The sequence below is a fragment of the Lithobates pipiens genome, unplaced genomic scaffold, assembly GCF_037356315.1.
Source record: "Lithobates pipiens isolate NorthernLeopardFrog02 unplaced genomic scaffold, aLitPip1_a1.2 Scaffold_18, whole genome shotgun sequence".
Lineage (NCBI taxonomy): Eukaryota > Metazoa > Chordata > Amphibia > Anura > Ranidae > Lithobates > Lithobates pipiens.
Window position 1 is genome coordinate 647364203 of NW_027507758.1, and position 19124 is coordinate 647383326.

Consider the following 19124-nt stretch of genomic DNA (forward strand, 5'->3'; position numbering starts at 1 on the left):
CTCTATCTCAGTGCTGGTGTGGTCTCAGTGCTCTCTATCTCGGTGCTGGTGTCAGTGCTCTCTATCACAGTGCTGGTGTCAGTGCTCTCTATCACGGTGCTGGTGTCATTGCTCTCTATCTCGGTGCTGGTGTCAGTGCTCTCTATCACAGTGCTGGTGTCAGTGCTCTCTATCTCGGTGCTGGTGTCAGTGCTCTCTATCACTGTGCTGGTGATGGTGTCAGTGCTCTCTATCACGGTGCTGGTGTGGTGTCAGTGCTCTCTATCTCAGTGCTGGTGTCAGTGCTCTCTATCACGGTGCTGGTGTCAGTGCTCTCTATCTTGGTTCTGGTGTCAGTGCTCTCTATCTCAGTGCTGGTGTCAGTGCTCTCTATCGCGGTGCGATATGCCACACAAATGCCGGACTAGGCCCTGCCCCCAACACCTGCGTCATTGGATTAGATTGACAGCAGCAGGAGCCAATGACTGCGCTGCTATCAATCTATCCAAAGTGCTTCAAACAAACCTAAGATAATAGCAATATTAATCATATGCTAAAAAAAATACACACGAGTGCTGGGTGTGAGTCCAACAAACAAAATATCAGTGACTACAAACAATAATTGAAAAGAAACAATGTGTATACAAATGTATAAATTGTATCAACAAATGAGTGTTGTTTATGGACAGTTCACATTATTTTTTCAACAAGATACCGGATTTGTGTCACGTTTAATTCACAGTTTGTATTACATTTGTTGTTAAATCCACTCATTTGTTGATACATTTTATATATTTGTATACACGTTGTTTCTTTTCAATTATTGGTTGTAGTCACTGATATTTTGTTTGTTGGAGTCACACCCAGCACTCATGTGTAATTATTATTTTTTTGCATATGATTAATATTATCTTAGGTTCGTTTGCAGCACTTTATTATTACAGTTATCTTTTTTTTCACCGCTGAGCGCCATCATTTCTATCTTTCACTATCTTTGAATTAGGAATATTGTTTACACATTTTTGATATATTAAGTGGCACCTTTAGTTTTTATTTTTCATCAGGTTCGCTTATCCAAAAGCGCAGTGGGGGGGGGGGGGTCACACAGGTGGGGGGGTGGTATATTTGTGGACCATCAGTTTTGTATCGATCTATCCAACCAACAGCCGGGACCCTGTGCAGAGGGACAGGGCGTCTCCACCAAGGGAAATACGGGGGTCAGGTAAATAAAATGGGGGGCCGGTCACTGCCAGAAGTTTTTTCACCTGAATGCATCAGATGCATGAGGGTTTACAGCCCCTTTAACTGTGTTCCCTCGTGTGTGTTCTAACTGTAGGGGGAGGAGATGACAGATCGTTGTTCCTAGCTAGTAGGAACACACAATCTGTTTCTCCTCACAGAACAGAGATTTGTGTGTTTACACACACGTCCCTGTTCTGGTTCGTGGCCGTGATCGCACGTGGCCGACGGTCACGACGCATCAGCACCCCCGTAGTGCTATCCTGACATACAGCTATGACAGTCCGCGGGAACGTGCCGACCTGTCGCAGTATAATGATGGCGACTGGCCGGCAATCAATTAAAGGGGCCTGCAGCCCCTGCCTGCAAATTATCAGTGCTAAGGCCTGACTGAGTTTGGTGTTGGGCCTAACCATGTGCTAGCAAGTCCTGGGAAGAAAAGTGTTGTGCAAGAGAGAGAGAGCGAGAGAGAGAGCGAGAGAGAGAGCGAGAGTAACAGTCTGCAAACAAGTGTTGTGCTGGAGGAGACTGGAGTAAGAGAGTGATCTACCAATTGTTCAACAATTGATCCACCAAGTGGTCTACCAATTAACCAACAAGTGGTCTACCAATTGATCAACAAGTGGTCTACCAATTGACCAACAAGTGGTCTACCAATTGACCAACAAGTGGTCTACCAATTGACCACCAAGTGGTCTACCAATTGACCACCAAGTGGTCTACCAATTGACCAACAAGTGGTCTACCAATTGACCACCAAGTGGTCTACCAATTGACCAACAAGTGGTCTACCAATTGACCACCAAGTGGTCTACCAATTGATCAACAAGTGGTCTACCAATTGAGCGACTAATTTGTTCTGAACATCCCATAATCCCCTTACCCATCCAAGTTCAATATCCCCTCAATAAAATAACAAGGACAACGCACAGGACTGTTCACTGTCTCTGGAGTGATTGAGGGGTGAGTGCTGGGCTGGGTAGAGGTGACAGGTGGACCACATCATTCAGCAGCCCCTACGGTGGTACCGCTACATTTGGGGGCTCATTCCAGGACCACCTGTTTATGTGACCTGCCAGCCGTTGCCCCTAGCAACCATGGAAGCGAGCTGGGGAATTTCTTTGTTCCATCAGTATTGAGGAAATTGAACCTTGGGAAGGACTTGTGTGTGCTCTGCCTGCTATACAGTACCATAATAGTAAGATTACAAATATGCCCAGTGCTCTGCAAATGCTGGACATCTTGAACTGTTGCTCCAACCTCTTGTTATAGACAGTAAAGAATGCCTGAGAGTGTTTACTGTTGCCCAGGGTGATCGGGTCAACCTGTGGGTGCCTGCGGGCAGGACTGTACTGTGACAGAACAAACTGTCACTGTGTGTTTTGGAAGGGGCTGCGGGCTCGCCTCCTACCCACAGACAATGGCCCAGCAAAGAACATGGTATTTGGGGGTCTACTTGCCATCTCCCCACCACCTGGAGAAGATGCCACCTCCTGACATTTGTGTCCAGATTCGGCAGTCATCGGAACCGGGTGAATGCGGTATCTGTGGCTGGGCTTGTGGAGTCATTCCTGGCTACCTAAGATAATGAGATAATGTAATGTAATGCTACATCCCTTCTCCCCCCCCCCCCCCCTCCTCTTGTTGTGTTAATTGTGTTGGGTCATGTCATGTAGACAAAAGGTCTGGTCTGGAGACACATCCCAGCAGGGGATGTGTAAGGAGGGGCTGCCTGCTTGTCATAATCCCTTCATGTGCTTCAACTGTAGTTGTTTGAATATACAAGTGTTGAGTTTCCATTAGTTCTTCCTTGTCCCCTACCCCCCCCCCCCCCCCATGACCAGGCTAAGGGGAGTGCCCCTAGCTATGTTAAAAGTGTATGTTTGGCACTTAATAAACAGTTTATGCTCTGGATGTTTAACCCTCAACACCTGTGTGGCTTGTCTCATGATTGAGGGGTTAAGGGCTGGTTATGGCGGGTCTGCAGGCTGCGGATGCATTTGGAGGACAGGAGACACAGGTCTGGCGCAGATGCTCAGCAGGATTATCCGAGATCCGTCACAGTGGCGGCAGCAGTGGGACTTCTCCTGCAGTCCAGGACATCCAAATCACCACCGGGATTCAAGATCCGGGCAGCCGCCGAGGAGCGATACAGGGACCAGCCAACATGAGAGCAGAGTTCGGGAGGAGGCTGTAAGGCATGCGGAAGCAACATTGGGGACCAACGACAGAGCACACCATGCTCAGCTGGGAGGATGTGATCCGCCGGCAACTCTGGCAAGAGGCGCTAAGCCACGAGCGGCACCATCAGGGAAAGATCCTTCCCTCCTCCACAGAGATGTACTGTACTCGAGAGGTGTTCCTGAGGGAACAACCGCAAGATGAGTGAAAGACGGAGCTCGGAAGATTGGTTCGGGAGGAGATGAGGCTGGGTGCCAGCTATAGAGCCCTCCGGTGGTTCGCGGCTCAACTGTGGCCAGGTACAGCGGATGGCAGCCCAACAGAAGGCGTTGGCTATGGCGGCGTGGGGCTGCTCCATCAAAAAATGGACGGAGACTCAGACTTTGGGAGCATTGAGGAGTGGCGGCTGGAAGACATTCTGGACTTCTGAGATGAGGTGCTGGACCTCCCAGAAGAGGCCTGTGACCTGGAGGAATTGGAGTTCCTGGTTGAGCAGGAATGGGAGCTTGAGATTGCCTACAAGTGGCTGTTTGATGGTGATCAACAGCCTGGCATGGCTCTCGTTGCCTGGGACTGTCCGGGAGAAATAGCGGACGGTCGCAAAGATGCGGAGCAAATGGGGCCAGGGGTGTCCCTACGTTTTCCCACCCTACCCACAATGGAAGAAGCGGCAATGATACAGAAGGCACTATGAGTGCTAGAATGCCAGAACGCATCAGCTGTTCCCCAGGTAGCGAGACAAGCCAATAGCATAAAAGTCTCGGAAGGGGTAGTTGAGATGGGTGCAGGAAGGCTGGTAGATGGTGATCAGCAGCAAGTCCAGAGTATTGCATCTGGTGCCCCAGCAGAAGCACTGGCTACGAGGAAGAGTGCCACTGGCTTCTGCCCACCCTCAGACTTAGATCCAGGGAGACCGAGGGATGACCTCAATGAGCTGTTTCCCCAGCAGAAGATATTCCCACTGGGAGTGGAGAAAGCAATTCTCCCTCCCAAGCACTTGGACCCTACCCCAGTGTTTATATCCCCAGCAGAAGCGCTGGCGACGGAGCAGAGCGCCGCTGGCCTCTGCCCACCCTCAGAATTGGATCCGGGGAGTCAAAGCTATGATCTTTGGGAACTGTTTCCCCAGCAGCGGATATCCCCACTGGGAGTGGAGAAGGCCATTCTACCTCCCAACACTTGGACACTACCCCAGTGTTTATCCCCCCAGCAGAAGCGCTGGCTACGGGGCAGAGTGCCGCTGGCCCCTGCTCAGCCCTCAGTATGCTTTTGGAGTGTTTAGGAGACAGCCCCTGTCAGAAGTCGCCTCAGTGGCTGGTCACAGAACCGGGAGAGGAGAATACCCTTCCCCCTCCCCAGCAGCTGAACTCTACGTTTGTACATGTCCCCCCAGCAGAAGTGCTGGCTACGGGACAGAGTGCTGTTGGTCTCTGCCCAGCATCAGAAAAAGAGATGGAGAGTCCGGGAGATAGTCCCTGCAAGATACCTCCCCAGACGCTGGTAAATACCCCAGGAGAAATTCAAGTACCCTTTCCTCCCCAATGGCATAGCACTACCAGCCTAAGCTCTCTACCAGCTGAAGCGCTGGCATCGGGGCAGAGGATGATTCAGCTCCCCCCAATACCTGCAACCAGGCCCCGGACCATGGGAGTGCGGACAGCCGGTCCTGCTCTGAAGCGGCTGTTTTTGTTCACGGGAGACCGTATGTGCGATTTTGCTCCCCAGCGCCAGAGTCATATTTTTCCTTTTCCTGTTTGCCTGGGGTGGGAATTTTCGACTAACGCAGGTCCAGAACAGTTGAGGGTCAGAGACCTGGTTAGTCTGTTTTTGAAAGGGGAGAAATGTGACAGAACAAACTGTCACTGTGTGTTTTGGAGGGGGCTGTGGGCTCGCCTCCTACCCACAGACTATGGCCCAGCAGAGAACATTGGGGTTTAGAGGGCTATTTGCCATTTCCCACCACCTGGAGAAGATGTCACCTCCAGACATTTGTGTCCAGAGTCGCCAGTCATCGGAACCGGGTGAACGCGGTATTTGTGTCTGGGCTTGTGGAGCCATTCCTGGCTACCTAAGATAATGAGATAATGTAAAGTAATGCTACATTCCTTCCCTCCCCCCCCCCCCCCCTTGTTGTTGTGTTAATTGTGTTGGGTCATGTCATGCAGACAAAAGGTCTGGTCTGGAGACACATCCCAGCAGGGGATATGTAAGGAGGGGTTGCCTGCTTGTCATAATCCCTTCATGTGCTTCAACTGTAGTTTGTTTGAATATACAAGTGTTGAGTTTCCATTGGTTCTTCCTTGTCCCCTACCCCATCTATGGCCAGGCTAAGGGGATTTCCCCTAACTATGATAAAAGTGTATGTTTGGCACTTAATAAACAGTTTATGCTCTGGATGTTTAACCCTCAACACCTGTGTGGCTTGTCTTGTGATTGAGTTGCTAAGGGCTGGTTATGGCGAGTCTGCAGGCTGCGGATGCATTTGGAGGACAGGAGACACAGGTCTGGCGGAGATGCTCAGCAGGAGCATCCGAGATCTGTCACAGTGGCGGCAGCAGTGGGACTTCTACTGCAGTCCAGGACATCCAAATCACCACCGGGATTCAAGATCCGGGCAGCCGCCGAGGAGCAATACAAGGCGAGTCTGCAGGCTGCGGGTGTCTTTGGAGGACAGGAGACACAGGTCTGGCGGGATGCCCAGCAGTGGTATCCGAGATCCGTCACATGTACTAAAATTGATCCTTTCAGTAGGACACTGGCTACAAACTTTATTGTTGCTACCGGCAACCACTAGAAAAGTCAGCAGTCATCTACCCTCAGTTGCTTGGGCACAGTCGGTGCAGAGCGACATGCCTGGACAAGTCCTGCTAGCATCAGCATGCCTGCAAACTTCGGTATGTCTAACAAGGGGTTACAGCAGCGTGCCCAGGGAGGAGCCGATCCATCAGTTCCAAAGGCGCCAGCCCGTCTGGAAGCGAGGGGGTGGTGCCACTCCCTGGAGGAGATGAAAAGTTTCCTGCTAGCAGCAGACACCACGAGATGGATTAAGAAGGCGGAAAGTAGCCGGCTGCTACCCACCCTAACGTGGTTGCCTGACAAGCAGGAAAAGACACTGGTGGACACCAGTGTCCGATTGGAACCTCGCGGGGGTTTCGCCCTCGGGGTGATCGATGGAGCGGAGCTGCTGTGCTTGCTCTGTCCAGAGTGCTAGATTCTGACCATGGTGGTCACTGCCTGGGCCAAGTGCGGCCATTGTGGGGAACCACTTACCTGACTAGGGCCCATCCAGCAGGATCCGAAATACTACACCATGGACCTGCTATCAGGACTTTGTAGTCTGCAGCCGTGAAGGTGCCAGAAGGCAGGAGAGGGTGGAGCAGAGTTGCAGCCTATCGACTCCCACCGTGAAGAAAGAGGACATCAGAGGAGGAGAGACTGCCTTGACCTGTGGCCTGGCCAGGGACCTGGCGACTGTAAGTACTGCCATGCAAGAGTCTAATTCAGTCCCCGAAGAGCCGGCCAACTCTAAGCCCCTTGCCATCCCAGTCCAGAGGGAGCCAATGTCAGAGGAAGGTGCACCTTCAGGTGAGGTGGACAGGGAATGTGAGGGCCGGGTCATTGATTGAGTGCAGGCCGAGTTTGGATCTCTGGAGAGATTGGTGAAGTGGTCACCCCCTAGTGAGAGTTTTGAAGAGGAATGGGAAACCGGGGAATCCCAAGTCCATGCAAGTGGAGATGGGCCAGAGCCAGTTTTGGAATCTGAAGGAGCCACAGGAACCCTGACCAGTAGCAAGCAGCTCTTCTTAAACAGGCCTTCCAGCACCCAGGCCAGAGCGCCCACCAATGCGCCCACCAGTCAGTGGTTCATGAGGTTCCCAGGTGCCTGCGTTCTCCAGGGGAGAGGGAATCTCACAAAGTTGCTGAGATTTTCTTGTTTCCAATGAGAAGTGCAAAGGAAGGTAGCTCTGGAGTGGGGCCTGGACTTCCCATATGTCCCATCCCAGGTTATGGACGTTGTGGAGAACTCCCGAGGACAGTGGAAAGGCAACCTAGTCTGGGATTACCTACACGTCGCCAAGCCATTGCGGGTTCCAGACAGTGAGGCCTGGGCCAGTTTTAAAGACATTCAGGAGGAATGGAGGCTTGAGAGATCGATCTACAGAGACCAAATACTTGTGTTCCAGGGCGGGTCGGTAAAGGTAGAGTTACTCAGTTTCCAGGGAAGAAGAAGGAGGGAACCGGAAGAGGTTGCGTGATCCTCGCTTGTATGCCTAAAGAGGACTGTGAGGAGCCACAGGATACATAGGAGTGAGCCACATGAACTGCTGGAGGAGTAGTAGAGTGTGTCCTCCTGTTTTTTCCTGACTTGCAGGAACAAATCAGCCTGCCGCCCTGTGTGCCCGATGGAAGCACTTCCTGTCGCAAGGACACTTGGGTGAGGTTTGTTCCCACACTAAATCTTTTAGGAGCCTGTCTGTTTGGGGAGGGGCCCCTCCGACCAGAAACTCCAAAGAAGACTGTTAATTGTGTACATATGTTTTTTCCCTATTGTTTCTGTTAGCAGGTTATAACCCCCTCCTGACAGAACAAGACAAGAAAAATGTGTGTGATTTTGTTTGCTTCTATATTTCTGTTGGCAGGATGCTAACCCCCCTCCCAACAGAAATCACGTACAGTGTAAAGCTAGGTGTAAGCGTTGTATGTTTTGTTTTTGTCTTCTCTTAGGATCTCCTGGGATGGGACGGCTGTAAATCTCAATTTTTCAGATAGAGACAAGGTTTCCGGTGGGCAGAGTATTTTCCTGGCTAAAAATGTGTATATGCTGTTAGCTGTAGAGACCTTTAGTTAGAAGTGCCTTATCTATTCTGTACAGATGTAAATATTTATCAGAAATATATCTGTCTATTTTTGTACGTAATTTATCTGTACAGTTCTCCATCCAAGTTGTTTTCCTTTCCCCTTTCCAATTTATCTTATGGGATGCCCTTGCCCAGGAGCCAGCTGAGGGACAGGCTGGATTCTGGTGGGGGGTGAGTGTAGCACCCTCTACCTTAGGTAGGTGCTAGAGGTAGAATTTTTGTGAGTGCAGGTAAATTTATTCAGGTCTAGATGCAAGCTCGGCCTGTTTGTTTTGATCTGTGTGGGCTGGAAGTGGCCTAGTGTAGTAGCAGGTGACTCGCATGCAGCATCGCTTCTCTGTCACCTCCCTTTTGCTTCTAGAAGATTCTGGAAGAAAGGCGGGGAAGAGGATTGGAGTGGCATGAGGTGTCTCAGAGAGCTCTGACCAATCCCCAACTAGGATTGGCAGGGGGCAGGCCTCCTTGATATACCTGGCGTCAGCCTTGCTGGGAGGAGTTGTTCTGGTGGAAGAACTGGAGATGGAGCACAAGGTTGTCAGGGCCTTGAAAGGCGCTCCATAGTCTGGGGGGGGGTGGGGCATGACCTTTGGCCTGAGGGTTTGGGCGCATGACAGAGGCCTTTCCAATAATCGGCAAGGATCTGAACAGGAGGCACCAGGAGAGGAACTAAAGAGGACAGCAGGTGTTGCCAGGCCAGTCTTCAGGAGGGATCCCCCAGTTTGCAGCCAGGAGGGCTGGGGAGTGACAGGCTCAGTTGGGAGAGCTGGGGAGGCATGCCAGAGCGGACTAGGAGTGTGCAGTATGAGATGGATGTAGAGCCAATGGAAGAGACTGTGATGTCATGGGCAGTAAAAATGGGCAGCTGCAGCCAGGAGGGTTGACAGGGCCTGAAAAGGACTGACTGGGAGCAGTAGTCCACCATAGGTCAGCTAGCACTAATGACTTTTTCTTACTGTTGTTGCTACACCAGATGGGCCCGCGGTCCCTGCCTGCAAATGGCAATTGCTGAGGTCTGACTGTGTCAGTGTTGGGCCTAACCATGTGCTAGCTGTACCAGGAACCAAGTATTGTACAGGAGAGAGGGACTAACATTCTGCAAGATAGCGTTGTGCTGGAGGAGACTGGAGCTCTAGAAGTGTAAATAAAGGTTCCAAGTGATCAATATATTTGCATACGTTCAAGTGCTCTGGTTCACTGCGCCGGCAAAATCTTAGTAAATTTCAAGTCGCGTAGATTCATTTGCATAAGTTGAAGGGGCGCACCTCTCAACTTGACTTTTTTTTTGTTCTGGTTCACTTCTATGGGTTTTTTTTTTAAGGCACACAGGTCATGTTAGCATTAAAAAAAAAATGCGTGGGGTTTGGATATTAAGGGGAACCCCGCGCCAAAAAATGGCGTTGGGGTCCCCCTCAAAATCCATACCAGGCTCTTCAGGTCCCCCCTTACCATTTCACACAGGGGGGTTAAAGGGGGCTTCCAGATTCCGATAAGCCCTCCGCCCGCAGACCGCCTGTCACGTACCTGGTGGAGGAGCCCAGAAAGCAGGGAGGGGCCTCTCGTAAGCCTCTGGCTCGAGAATCCCTGGAAGTGGGGACAGGAATTCTAGAGTTCAGAGGGCACAAGTGCCGAGCTGGTGAAGAGTAGAACCGGCCCTGGAGCTGACAGCAGACAACGGCAGGCACAGGTGGTCAGCCTGGAACAGCTGGTAGGCAGGCAGCAGCCGGCAGCGGGCACAGTAGGTCAGACTGGAACAAATGGCAGGCAGGCAGCAGCAGGCACAGGTGGTCGGACTGGAACAGCTGGCAGGCAGCAGGCACATGTGGTCAGACTGGAACAGCTGGCAGGCAGGCAGCAGACAACAGCAGGCACAGGTGGTCAGACTGGAACAGCTGGCAGAAGAAGCGAGGTCAAGGTACAAGCCGGGTCGGTAACAGGCGGGCAGCAACGGTACACAGTAGAAGGCAGAAGCGTGGTCAAACAGTCCGAAGGTCAAAGGCTGGCAGCAAGCAGGCGTCGTCAGGAACAGGCCGGGTAACAAGGATCGGGAACAATCAGGTAAGCAGGAGACAAAGTAACCGGACACGCTGTAGACTGGACAGCACAGAGGCACTGTAACAGATTCCTCAAGTAGTCCTTTGGGCGCCAAGAACGGTTGCACGGCGTGCCTGCGCGCGCCCGCGTGAAACCGTGCAGCTGTTCGTGACCCCGCGCACCCGTGTGTGCCCGTTCGCAACATCGCGCACCCGCGTGCACTCGTTCGCAACATCGCGCACCCGTTCGTACCTACACGCACCCGCGTGCATCCGTTCGCGCCAACGCGCGCCCATGGATACCTGTTAACTCTCAACGAGGGAATTCCGTGGGTAGGCCTTCCATAAACCACTGGATTCCGGAGACGACCATGACATTGCCCCCCCCAAGGGGCAGCCTCCGGATGCCCAATTGTGCCATCTTACCCGGATGGGACTTCTCAAAGGCAAGTATCAGTCTTCTGGCGTGAATATTGGACTCAGGCTCCCAGGAATTTTCTTCAGGCCCGTACCCCTTCCATTTTACCAAAAATTGGATTTGATTGCGTCTTCGCCTGCAGTCCAGGATGGATTCCACCTCATATTCGACTTCACCGTCGATGATCACGGATTCAGGTGGAGCAACCTTCTGGCTGTCAAAGGGATCTGGAACGGCTGGCTTGAGCAAAGCTACGTGGAAGACAGGGTGAATCAGAAACGATTCTGGCAACTTTAGTTCATACGCCACATCATTCACCTTTTTCACAACTGGAAAGGGACCCACAAATCTTGGACCCAACTTCTTAGATGGACAGGCCATTTTCAGGTTCAGAGTGGATAGCCAAACTTGACCTTGAGATTAAGTTCTCCCCTTCTCCTCTTATCAAACACCTCTTTATTATACTTCTGGGTCTTTGCCATGGTTTTCTGCAGAAGCCTGTTGTTGGACCTAAAGAAGTCAAGATTTTCCTGAACCGCAGGTACCGGGCATTCTGGAAGATCGTTGGACAGGAACAAAGGATGGAAACCATAGTTTGCGAAGACTGGAGACTGTTTCGTGGCTGAGTGAACGGAGTTATTATATGCGAACTCGGCAAGAGGTAGTAAGGGGGCCCAATCATCCTGAGAAAAAGAAGAGAAGCAGCGCAAGTACTGTTCCAACGTCTGGTTCGTTCGTTCAGTTTGCCCATTGGTTTGAGGATGGTAGGCAAATGAGAAACAGAGATCGATCTTCAGGACCCCACAAAGAGCTCTCCAGAACTTGGACGTGAACTGAACTCCCCGATCCGAAGTGATATTCGCAGGAATGCCATGCAGTCTCACGATTTCCTTAATGAATATCTTGGCTGTTTCTGTGGCGGAGGGAGTACCCCTCATTGGTAAGAAGTGGGCCATCTTAGATAACCTATCCACGACCACAAAGATCGTGGAACAGCCTTCTGAAGGTGGCAGCTCGACGATGAAGTCCATAGAGATCATCCGCCAGGGTCTTTCTGGGACGGGTAGTGGTTTTAACAGACCCCAGGCCCTGGACTTACTGCCCTTGTTCCGGATGCAGGTAACACATGCCTCCAGGTATTTCTTACAGTCCGACTTCAACTGCGGCCACCAGAATGTTCGTTGAACCAGTTCGGAGGTCTTATGAACTCCAAAATGGCCAGCCAGCAAATGGTCATGACAAGAGCTGAGGACCGGAACTCGTACTTCCTGAGGAACGAAAATCTTGTCTTTGTACCAGAAGAGTTCGTCCTTGGCCAGAAGAGTGACGTCAGGTGGTAGAACAGCACTAACGGAAGCCTGCTTGATCTGGGACAGCAGATTTCCTTGAAGCAGGAGAAAGTTCCCTGAGGGCAGAATGGTGTCCGGATGCGAGGAGATTTCTTGTTCATTAAACATACGAGACAAAGCGTCCGGCTTAGTATTCTTTGACCCAGGACGGTAAGTTATGTGGAAGGAGAATCTGGAGAAGAAAAGTGCCCATCTGGCCTGACGTGGTCTCAATCTCTTGGCAGACTTCAAGTACTCCAGATTCTTATGGTCCGTGTAAATGAGGATTGGATGGGCTGCTCCTTCCAGCAGATAACGCCATTCTTCAAGAGCCGCCTTGATGGCTAATAGTTGCCGATCTCCGACATCGTAATTGCTCTCTGCCTCGGATAGCTTGCGGGAAAAGAACACAACTGGGTGCAGAAGAGATCTTGGTCCATGTCTTTGGGAAAGTACTGCCCCAACCGCTATCTCGGAGGCATCGACCTCCAGAATGTATGGCAGGGTTGGGTCGGGGTGCTTAAGAATAGAGGCCGAAACGAACAAGTCTTTCAGAGTGGTGAAGGCCTTTTGAGCCTCGGGAGACCATTGGAATCTCAGGCCCTGTTTAGTTAGTCTCGTGATGGGAGAAATGATGGTGGAAAATCCCCTAATAAATTTTCTGTAGAAGTTTGCGAATCCGATAAACCGTTGGACCCCTTTCCTGTCTGTAGGAGCGGGCCAATCTCGAATGGCTGAAATCTTCTGGGGGGTCCATTTCAATACCGTCTACAGCAGGGGTGGCCAACCAGACGAAGACCAAGAGCCACATTTTTTACCGAGTTACCGCAAAGAGCCACATCATACGCATGGGCACACATGAACATCACCCCATCCCTTCCTCATACACACATACTTTTTAACACTACAAAGACCACAGGTCAGTAACCTTCCTTTGAAAGTACATCCATGTGACAGAAGACAGCAGCTCATCTAATTTCCAAAATACAAATTGTCTTACAAACAGTGAATTGGTCAGGATAACAAACAGTTAATGGGTCTTCTAGCCTGAACTAGCAGTAAATTCTTCCAAAAAACATCACAGAAAGCATGCAGCACACACAGAGCTCTGGATAAATAAGTGAAAAGAAGCTGAAATGGTTAACAGCCAGCCGTGTGTCACACTATCAACAGACAGAGAATGTGCTGAGCAGATCTTATCAGTGTTCAGGTGAAATGTTATTAAAAAAAAAAAAAGTACAGAGCAAGACAGAGGGAGAAGGGAGGACAGATCAGTAACCTGCGCACTTGTGGCCATTAGGGTGCCCACGTGTCCCGGATTGCCCGGGACATTCCCGCAATTAGCAGGTTTGTCCCGGGCACCTTCATTCCGGGACAATACAGTGTCCCGGAATGAAACTGATGCAGCCCTTTGTGATTTTCCATTGACTGCTGAATGTCAATGATGTCATTCGGCCGGGCCAGCCCAGTGGTGTACCGTGGGGGTGGGCAGCCCAATTCACTTCTTTCAGGCTCCAGCCCATATAATCACCACACACCTCCAATGAGGCAGACACTCCTCAGCACCCGGGTTTCCCCCCCCCCCCCCCCCGCTCAGGGACTCCAGTGGTCCAGCCTGCCCTGGCTGTCCCCCATGATTCCTCAGGTGCGGGCCACAGGCAGCCCATGTGTGTGAGGGGGAGGGGCGGTGCTCGATGCAGACGAGCGTATGGCGGCTGCTGGGGGAGATCCCGGCCTGCGGGGGGTACAGAGGAGCGACTGGGGGATAGCAGACATCTATGGATGATCTTCATGGAATCCTGGCCTGGAGTGGTGAGTGAAATCCACCGATCTACCTTATATTTGTGTGGGGGAGTAGTCAGTAGTGTGAGTAGTGCAGTAAGGAGTGTAGTGGTCAGGGGGGTCAGGTAGCTAGGTGCAGGAGACAGGGAAGTCAGTGTAGTGGGCAGGTGGGTCATGGTAGAGGTCAGGTAGGTTATAGTGGTCAGGCAGGTCATTTTAGAGGTCAGGTAGGTCAGTATAGTGGGCAGGTATGCCATTTTAGGGGTCAGGTAGGTCAGTATAGTGGGCAGGTAGGTCAGCATAGGGGTCAGTGTACTGGACAGGTAGGTCAGCGTAGGGGTCAGTGTAGTGGGCAGGTAGGTCAGCGTAGGGGTCAGTGTAGTTGGCAGGTAAGTCAGCGTAGGGGTCAGTGTAGTGGGCAGGTAGGTCAGCGTAGGGGTCAGTGTAGTGGTGGGCAGGTAGGTCAGCGTAGGGGTCAGTGTAGTGGTGGGCAGGTAGGTCAGCGTAGGGGTCAGTGTAGTGGTGGGCAGGTAGGTCAGCATAGGGGTCAGTGTAGTGGTGGGCAGGTAGGTCAGCGTAGGAGTCAGTGTAGTGGTGGGCAGGTAGGTCAGCGTAGGGGTCAGTGTAGTGGTGGGCAGGTAGGTCAGCGTAGGGGTCAGTGTAGTGGTGGGCAGGTAGGTCAGCGTAGGGGTCAGTGTAGTGGTGGGCAGGTAGGTCAGCGTAGGGGTCAGTGTAGTGGTGGGCAGGTAGGTCAGCGTAGGGGTCAGTGTAGTGGTGGGCAGGTAGGTCAGCGTAGGGGTCAGTGTAGTGGTGGGCAGGTAGGTCAGCGTAGGGGTCAGTGTAGTGGTGGGCAGGTAGGTCGGTGTAGGGGGGTCAGTGTAGTGGACAGGTAGGTCAGTGTAGGAATCAGGTAGGCACTTGGATCAAGGGACTTAGCCAGCAAGAGCGCAGGGTGGCAAGTGCCACTGCATCTGGTGGCAGCCTACGGTGGCACGCTGCATCTTGTGGCAAGTGACAAGCTCAGCGTTCCCAATGATTCTGCATTATGGTGAGTTGAACTATTTTATATATTACAATGTAGTAATAGAAATAATATGATTTGATCACTCGCCCCTGAAATCCCCGTCAACCCCGAGACTACATTCAACACCCCCCCCCTCCTTGGCAAAATTGTCCCTGAATAGCAGTTTGGAATTGTGGTCACCCTAGTGGCCATACCTTTTTGTATCTCATCGGCTTCAGATACAGCGTGTTTATCCTTCCTCTGCCCCCCTTCAGCCTCACTCCAGCGCCTATGTATTCAAATGTGGTGGGCTGGGGACACTACATGCTGATTGGCTGTTGATGTGTGGGAGGAGCGGAGGAGTGCAGAGACTCGGGCTGCCTGTCACCGCAATGAAACAGCCCGAACCAGCCCGAAGAGCCGAAGGAAACCGATCGACACAGCCCGAACCAGCCCGAAGAGCCGAAGGAAACCGATCGACACAGCCCGAACCAGCCCGAAGAGCCGAAGGAAACCAATCGACACAGCCCGAACCAGCCCGAAGAGCCGAAGGAAACCGATCGACACAGCCCGAACCAGCCCGAAGAGCCGAAGGAAACCGATCGACACAGCCTGAACCAGCCCGAAGAGCCGAAGGAAACCGATCGACACAGCCCGAACCAGCCCGAAGAGCCGAAGGAAACCGATCGACACAGCCCGAACCAGCCCGAAGAGCCGCAGGAAACCGATCGACACAGCCCGAACCAGCCCGAAGAGCCGAAGGAAACCGATCGACACAGCCCGAACCAGCCCGAAGAGCCGAAGGAAACCGATCGACACAGCCCGAACCAGCCCGAAGAGCCGAAGGAAACCGATCGACACAGCCCGAACCAGCCCGAAGAGCCGCAGGAAACCGATCAAAGAGCCGCATGCGGCTCGAGAGCCGCGGGTTGGCCACCCCTGGTCTACAGAAATGATCAGGCCAAGGACCTGAATACTCCGTTGCTCGAAGATGCATTTTTTCCGGCTTAGCGTATAGTCCATGAAGACGGAGTCGTGATAGCACGTTCCTGACGTGTTCCCGATGTTCGGCCAGGGAGGGAGAAAAGATCAGGATGTCGTCTAAATAAACGATAACAAACAGATCCAGATAGTCTCTAAAAATATTATTTATGAAATGCTGAAACGTGGCGGGGGCATTGCATAGGCCGAAGGGCATGACCAAGTACTAAAAATGCCCAAAGCGTGTGCGGAAAGCGGTCTTCCACTCGTCTCCACTCCGAATGCGAACGAGATTATAGGCACCCCGAAGATCCAGTTTGGAAAACACCGCTGCCGACCCCAGTCTCTGAAACAGTTCAGGCACCAGCGGCAAAGGATATCGTTTTTTTATAGTAATTTTGTTGAGTGCCCGATAGTCAACACAGGGACGTAAGGATTGGTCCTTCTTCTCTACGAAGAAGATTCCCGCGCCTGCCGGGGAGGTAGAGGGACGAATGAATCCCTTCCTTATGTTGTCGTCCAGATAGGTCTTCAGGGCTACCAATTCTGTTTCAGATAATGGGAAGATTCTCCCAAAAGGAATTTCTGCACCTGGAAGCAATTCTATCGGGCAATCGTATGGCCTGTGTGACAGAGCGAGGCTCTGTCCCTGTGAAATTGGAGGAAAGAGGGATCTCCAATCCTGTGTCCAGATCTTGGTGATAACGAGCAGGGTGTGTGCCCAGCTGCACACAGGCCATATAATGAAGGGCTGTTGGTGGGGGATGGTGGAGTGGAGTAGCTTTAAGCTGTGTGCGTCCAAAGAGCCCAAAGCTGTGTGCGTTGAAGGGTTGAAGCTGTGTGCGTCCAAGGAGTCCAAAGCTGTGTGTTAAAGGGCTTGAAGCTGTGTGCGTCCAAGGAGCCTAAGACTGTGTGCGTCCAAGCAGTTTGGTGGACGGAGCAAGTACCTATAGCAGCACTACTGCTAAAGAGTAGCCAGGTGGGCTAGCATTTTCATTTGGATTTTTTGTGTATTTAATGTAAGCTTGGACCCCTGCGTGGGATTTCTGGATGGTCTAATATTTTGTTTTCTTAACCATAAACGCCTGCCTGATGTGAACTAAAAAATGCATCTACCAATTGAGCTAAACACCCCAATGCCATAAGTGGTGGAGAATGCGGGCACAAGACGGTGGAATCCGGGTCCTTGCCCTACAGTAAGTTCAAGTCAGGAACTATTGGCTGTGTGTGGAAGTGCAGCCAGGCAAAAGGCATTGCGTGTTGCAGGTGGTGTACCTGTGAATGAAAAGTCAAATTATTTTTTTTTCTCTTGCTATGAAATGTGTTTGTGTGCATGAGACAGCACAATCAGTGTGTGCAATGTGCAGGTGAGGAAAGCTTGCATGAAGAGAAAAGCAACTTGCTTTAAAAGAGACACTTTCATTTTCCTGGACTGTTTAAAGTTGTTCTGGAGTCTCTAAGTATGGGGCGGTCAAAGCTCCTAAAAGAGGCAAGGTTTGCTGAAATGAGAGACAGAGCTCTGTGGTTGGAGGGGTTGTTACCGCCCGAACGAGCCCCATACATACCTGATCAGAGTGTATCAAGGAGAAAAAGGGCTGGGGTTGTCCCTAGCAACACGGGTGCAATGAGTGCACAGGTGACTGCTGTTATGGAGAGTCCACCAGCATTTGAATCTGCAGTGGATTGGTGCAAGCGGCATTTAGCAGCACTGAACCAAGCTACAGAGGAAAGGAAGCCAACCCTCAGTGCAAGGGGAAAGCCGCTGGATGTCCATAACTGGAAGAGGGCTGTTGTTGCCCCTGGCAAAGCTGATGCAGTTAAAACAGATATTGTGAAAGATGTGAATGTGTCACAACATGAGACGGGATCCAGCAGAGAGAAGCCCATGCTATATGCAAGGAGCGAGGCTGATCAAAGGCTGAGGATGAGAGTGGTTGCCCATAGCAACGCAGTGCGAGCCAGTCGGGCTATCTCTGTACCATGGGCTATGTCTAATAAGGATCGTGGAAAGTGGCTTAAGGAGGAGCCAATTTATCATGTTGGAGAGAGCCAGAAAAGTTCTGCTGGGAGAGTGCCGTCTCCCATGGCAACCGGAGTGAAATTTATGCCTGAAAGGAGCTGCAGTAGAGGTTTGGTTCAGCGTCCCCACAAAGAGGCCTGTGCATTCCGGCCAGTTGGGAATCACCAGGAGAGAATCGCTTTGGGAAAAAATCGTCCAGTACCATGCCTGGAATGTGGCCAGCTGGGGCATGGCATATTTTCTTGCCCTAGGTTATGGAATACGGCTGGAGATAATGTTGCTGAGAAAAAAGTTTTGTCTGTAGGCTCAGATTCCGGTGAAAATATGTTTGCAGTCACCCCTAGCAACAAGAAGTTTCCTGTTGTGCCTGCAGGGGGTGCTAAACGGTGGGAGATGCCTGCTGTAGTTTCATCCCATGGCCACCAGGAGGAGTTGGCCAGTAAAAGTGCAGCAGAGGACTGGTGCATAAGACGACGTACTCAAATGAAGATGGTGACACCAACTACTGCGGTGGGTAAGACTGTCTTTAATGAAATGATGGCTGGAACTGCTGATTTCATGTATAAAAGGACTGGTTACGAGACTGTCCATGACGATGTGAGAGTGACCCCAGTTAGTGGGGCCACTGAATGTGCACTTGAGAATGACTTTTCCCAACACAGTAGGAATGCAAGGGTTAAAATCCAAATAGAACCTGTGTTGATGACTAAAAGTGTTGTGTCTAATCACTATCAGGCTCAAGTTGACCATGGGCTAGGACAGCCTACAAATGCGAAAAATGCTATAAGTGTTACTGTTAATGAAAAGTTTGCTGCTGTTGGGAAAACTTTTGCTCTGAAAGAACCTGGGGTTATCAAAAATGGGCCGTTGCCTGTAGCAACTGGTGGTAAGACAGCACAGTTGTCCACAGGAATCCCCAGGGAACTTCATGTATTGGAGTCAGAGGTTGCCCTGGACAACTGCGATGTCACTCTGGTGGGACAGAATGGAACTGAGAAGTTGGGTATGAGTCCAGCAATTGGCAGCGCTCTGGTGGAGCACCAGTCTGTGTTTACCTCCAGCTGCGAGAAGGTTCCGTTAACCGTCGCAACTTTTCAAGTCTCAGCAAGTGAGTCTCTCTGCATCCCCAGTGTCATGAAAGACCCCAGGAAGGACTTGGGTCTGGAGTCAAGGGCCTGGTTTATAACCGAAGCATTAAAAGAGATGCTTGAACTTTGGGATGTACAGCCAATCTATACTAGTGTGTCTCCTCCACAGTCTGATGGTCTGGTACTGCGGAGTACCACTAGGTGGAGCACTGTATG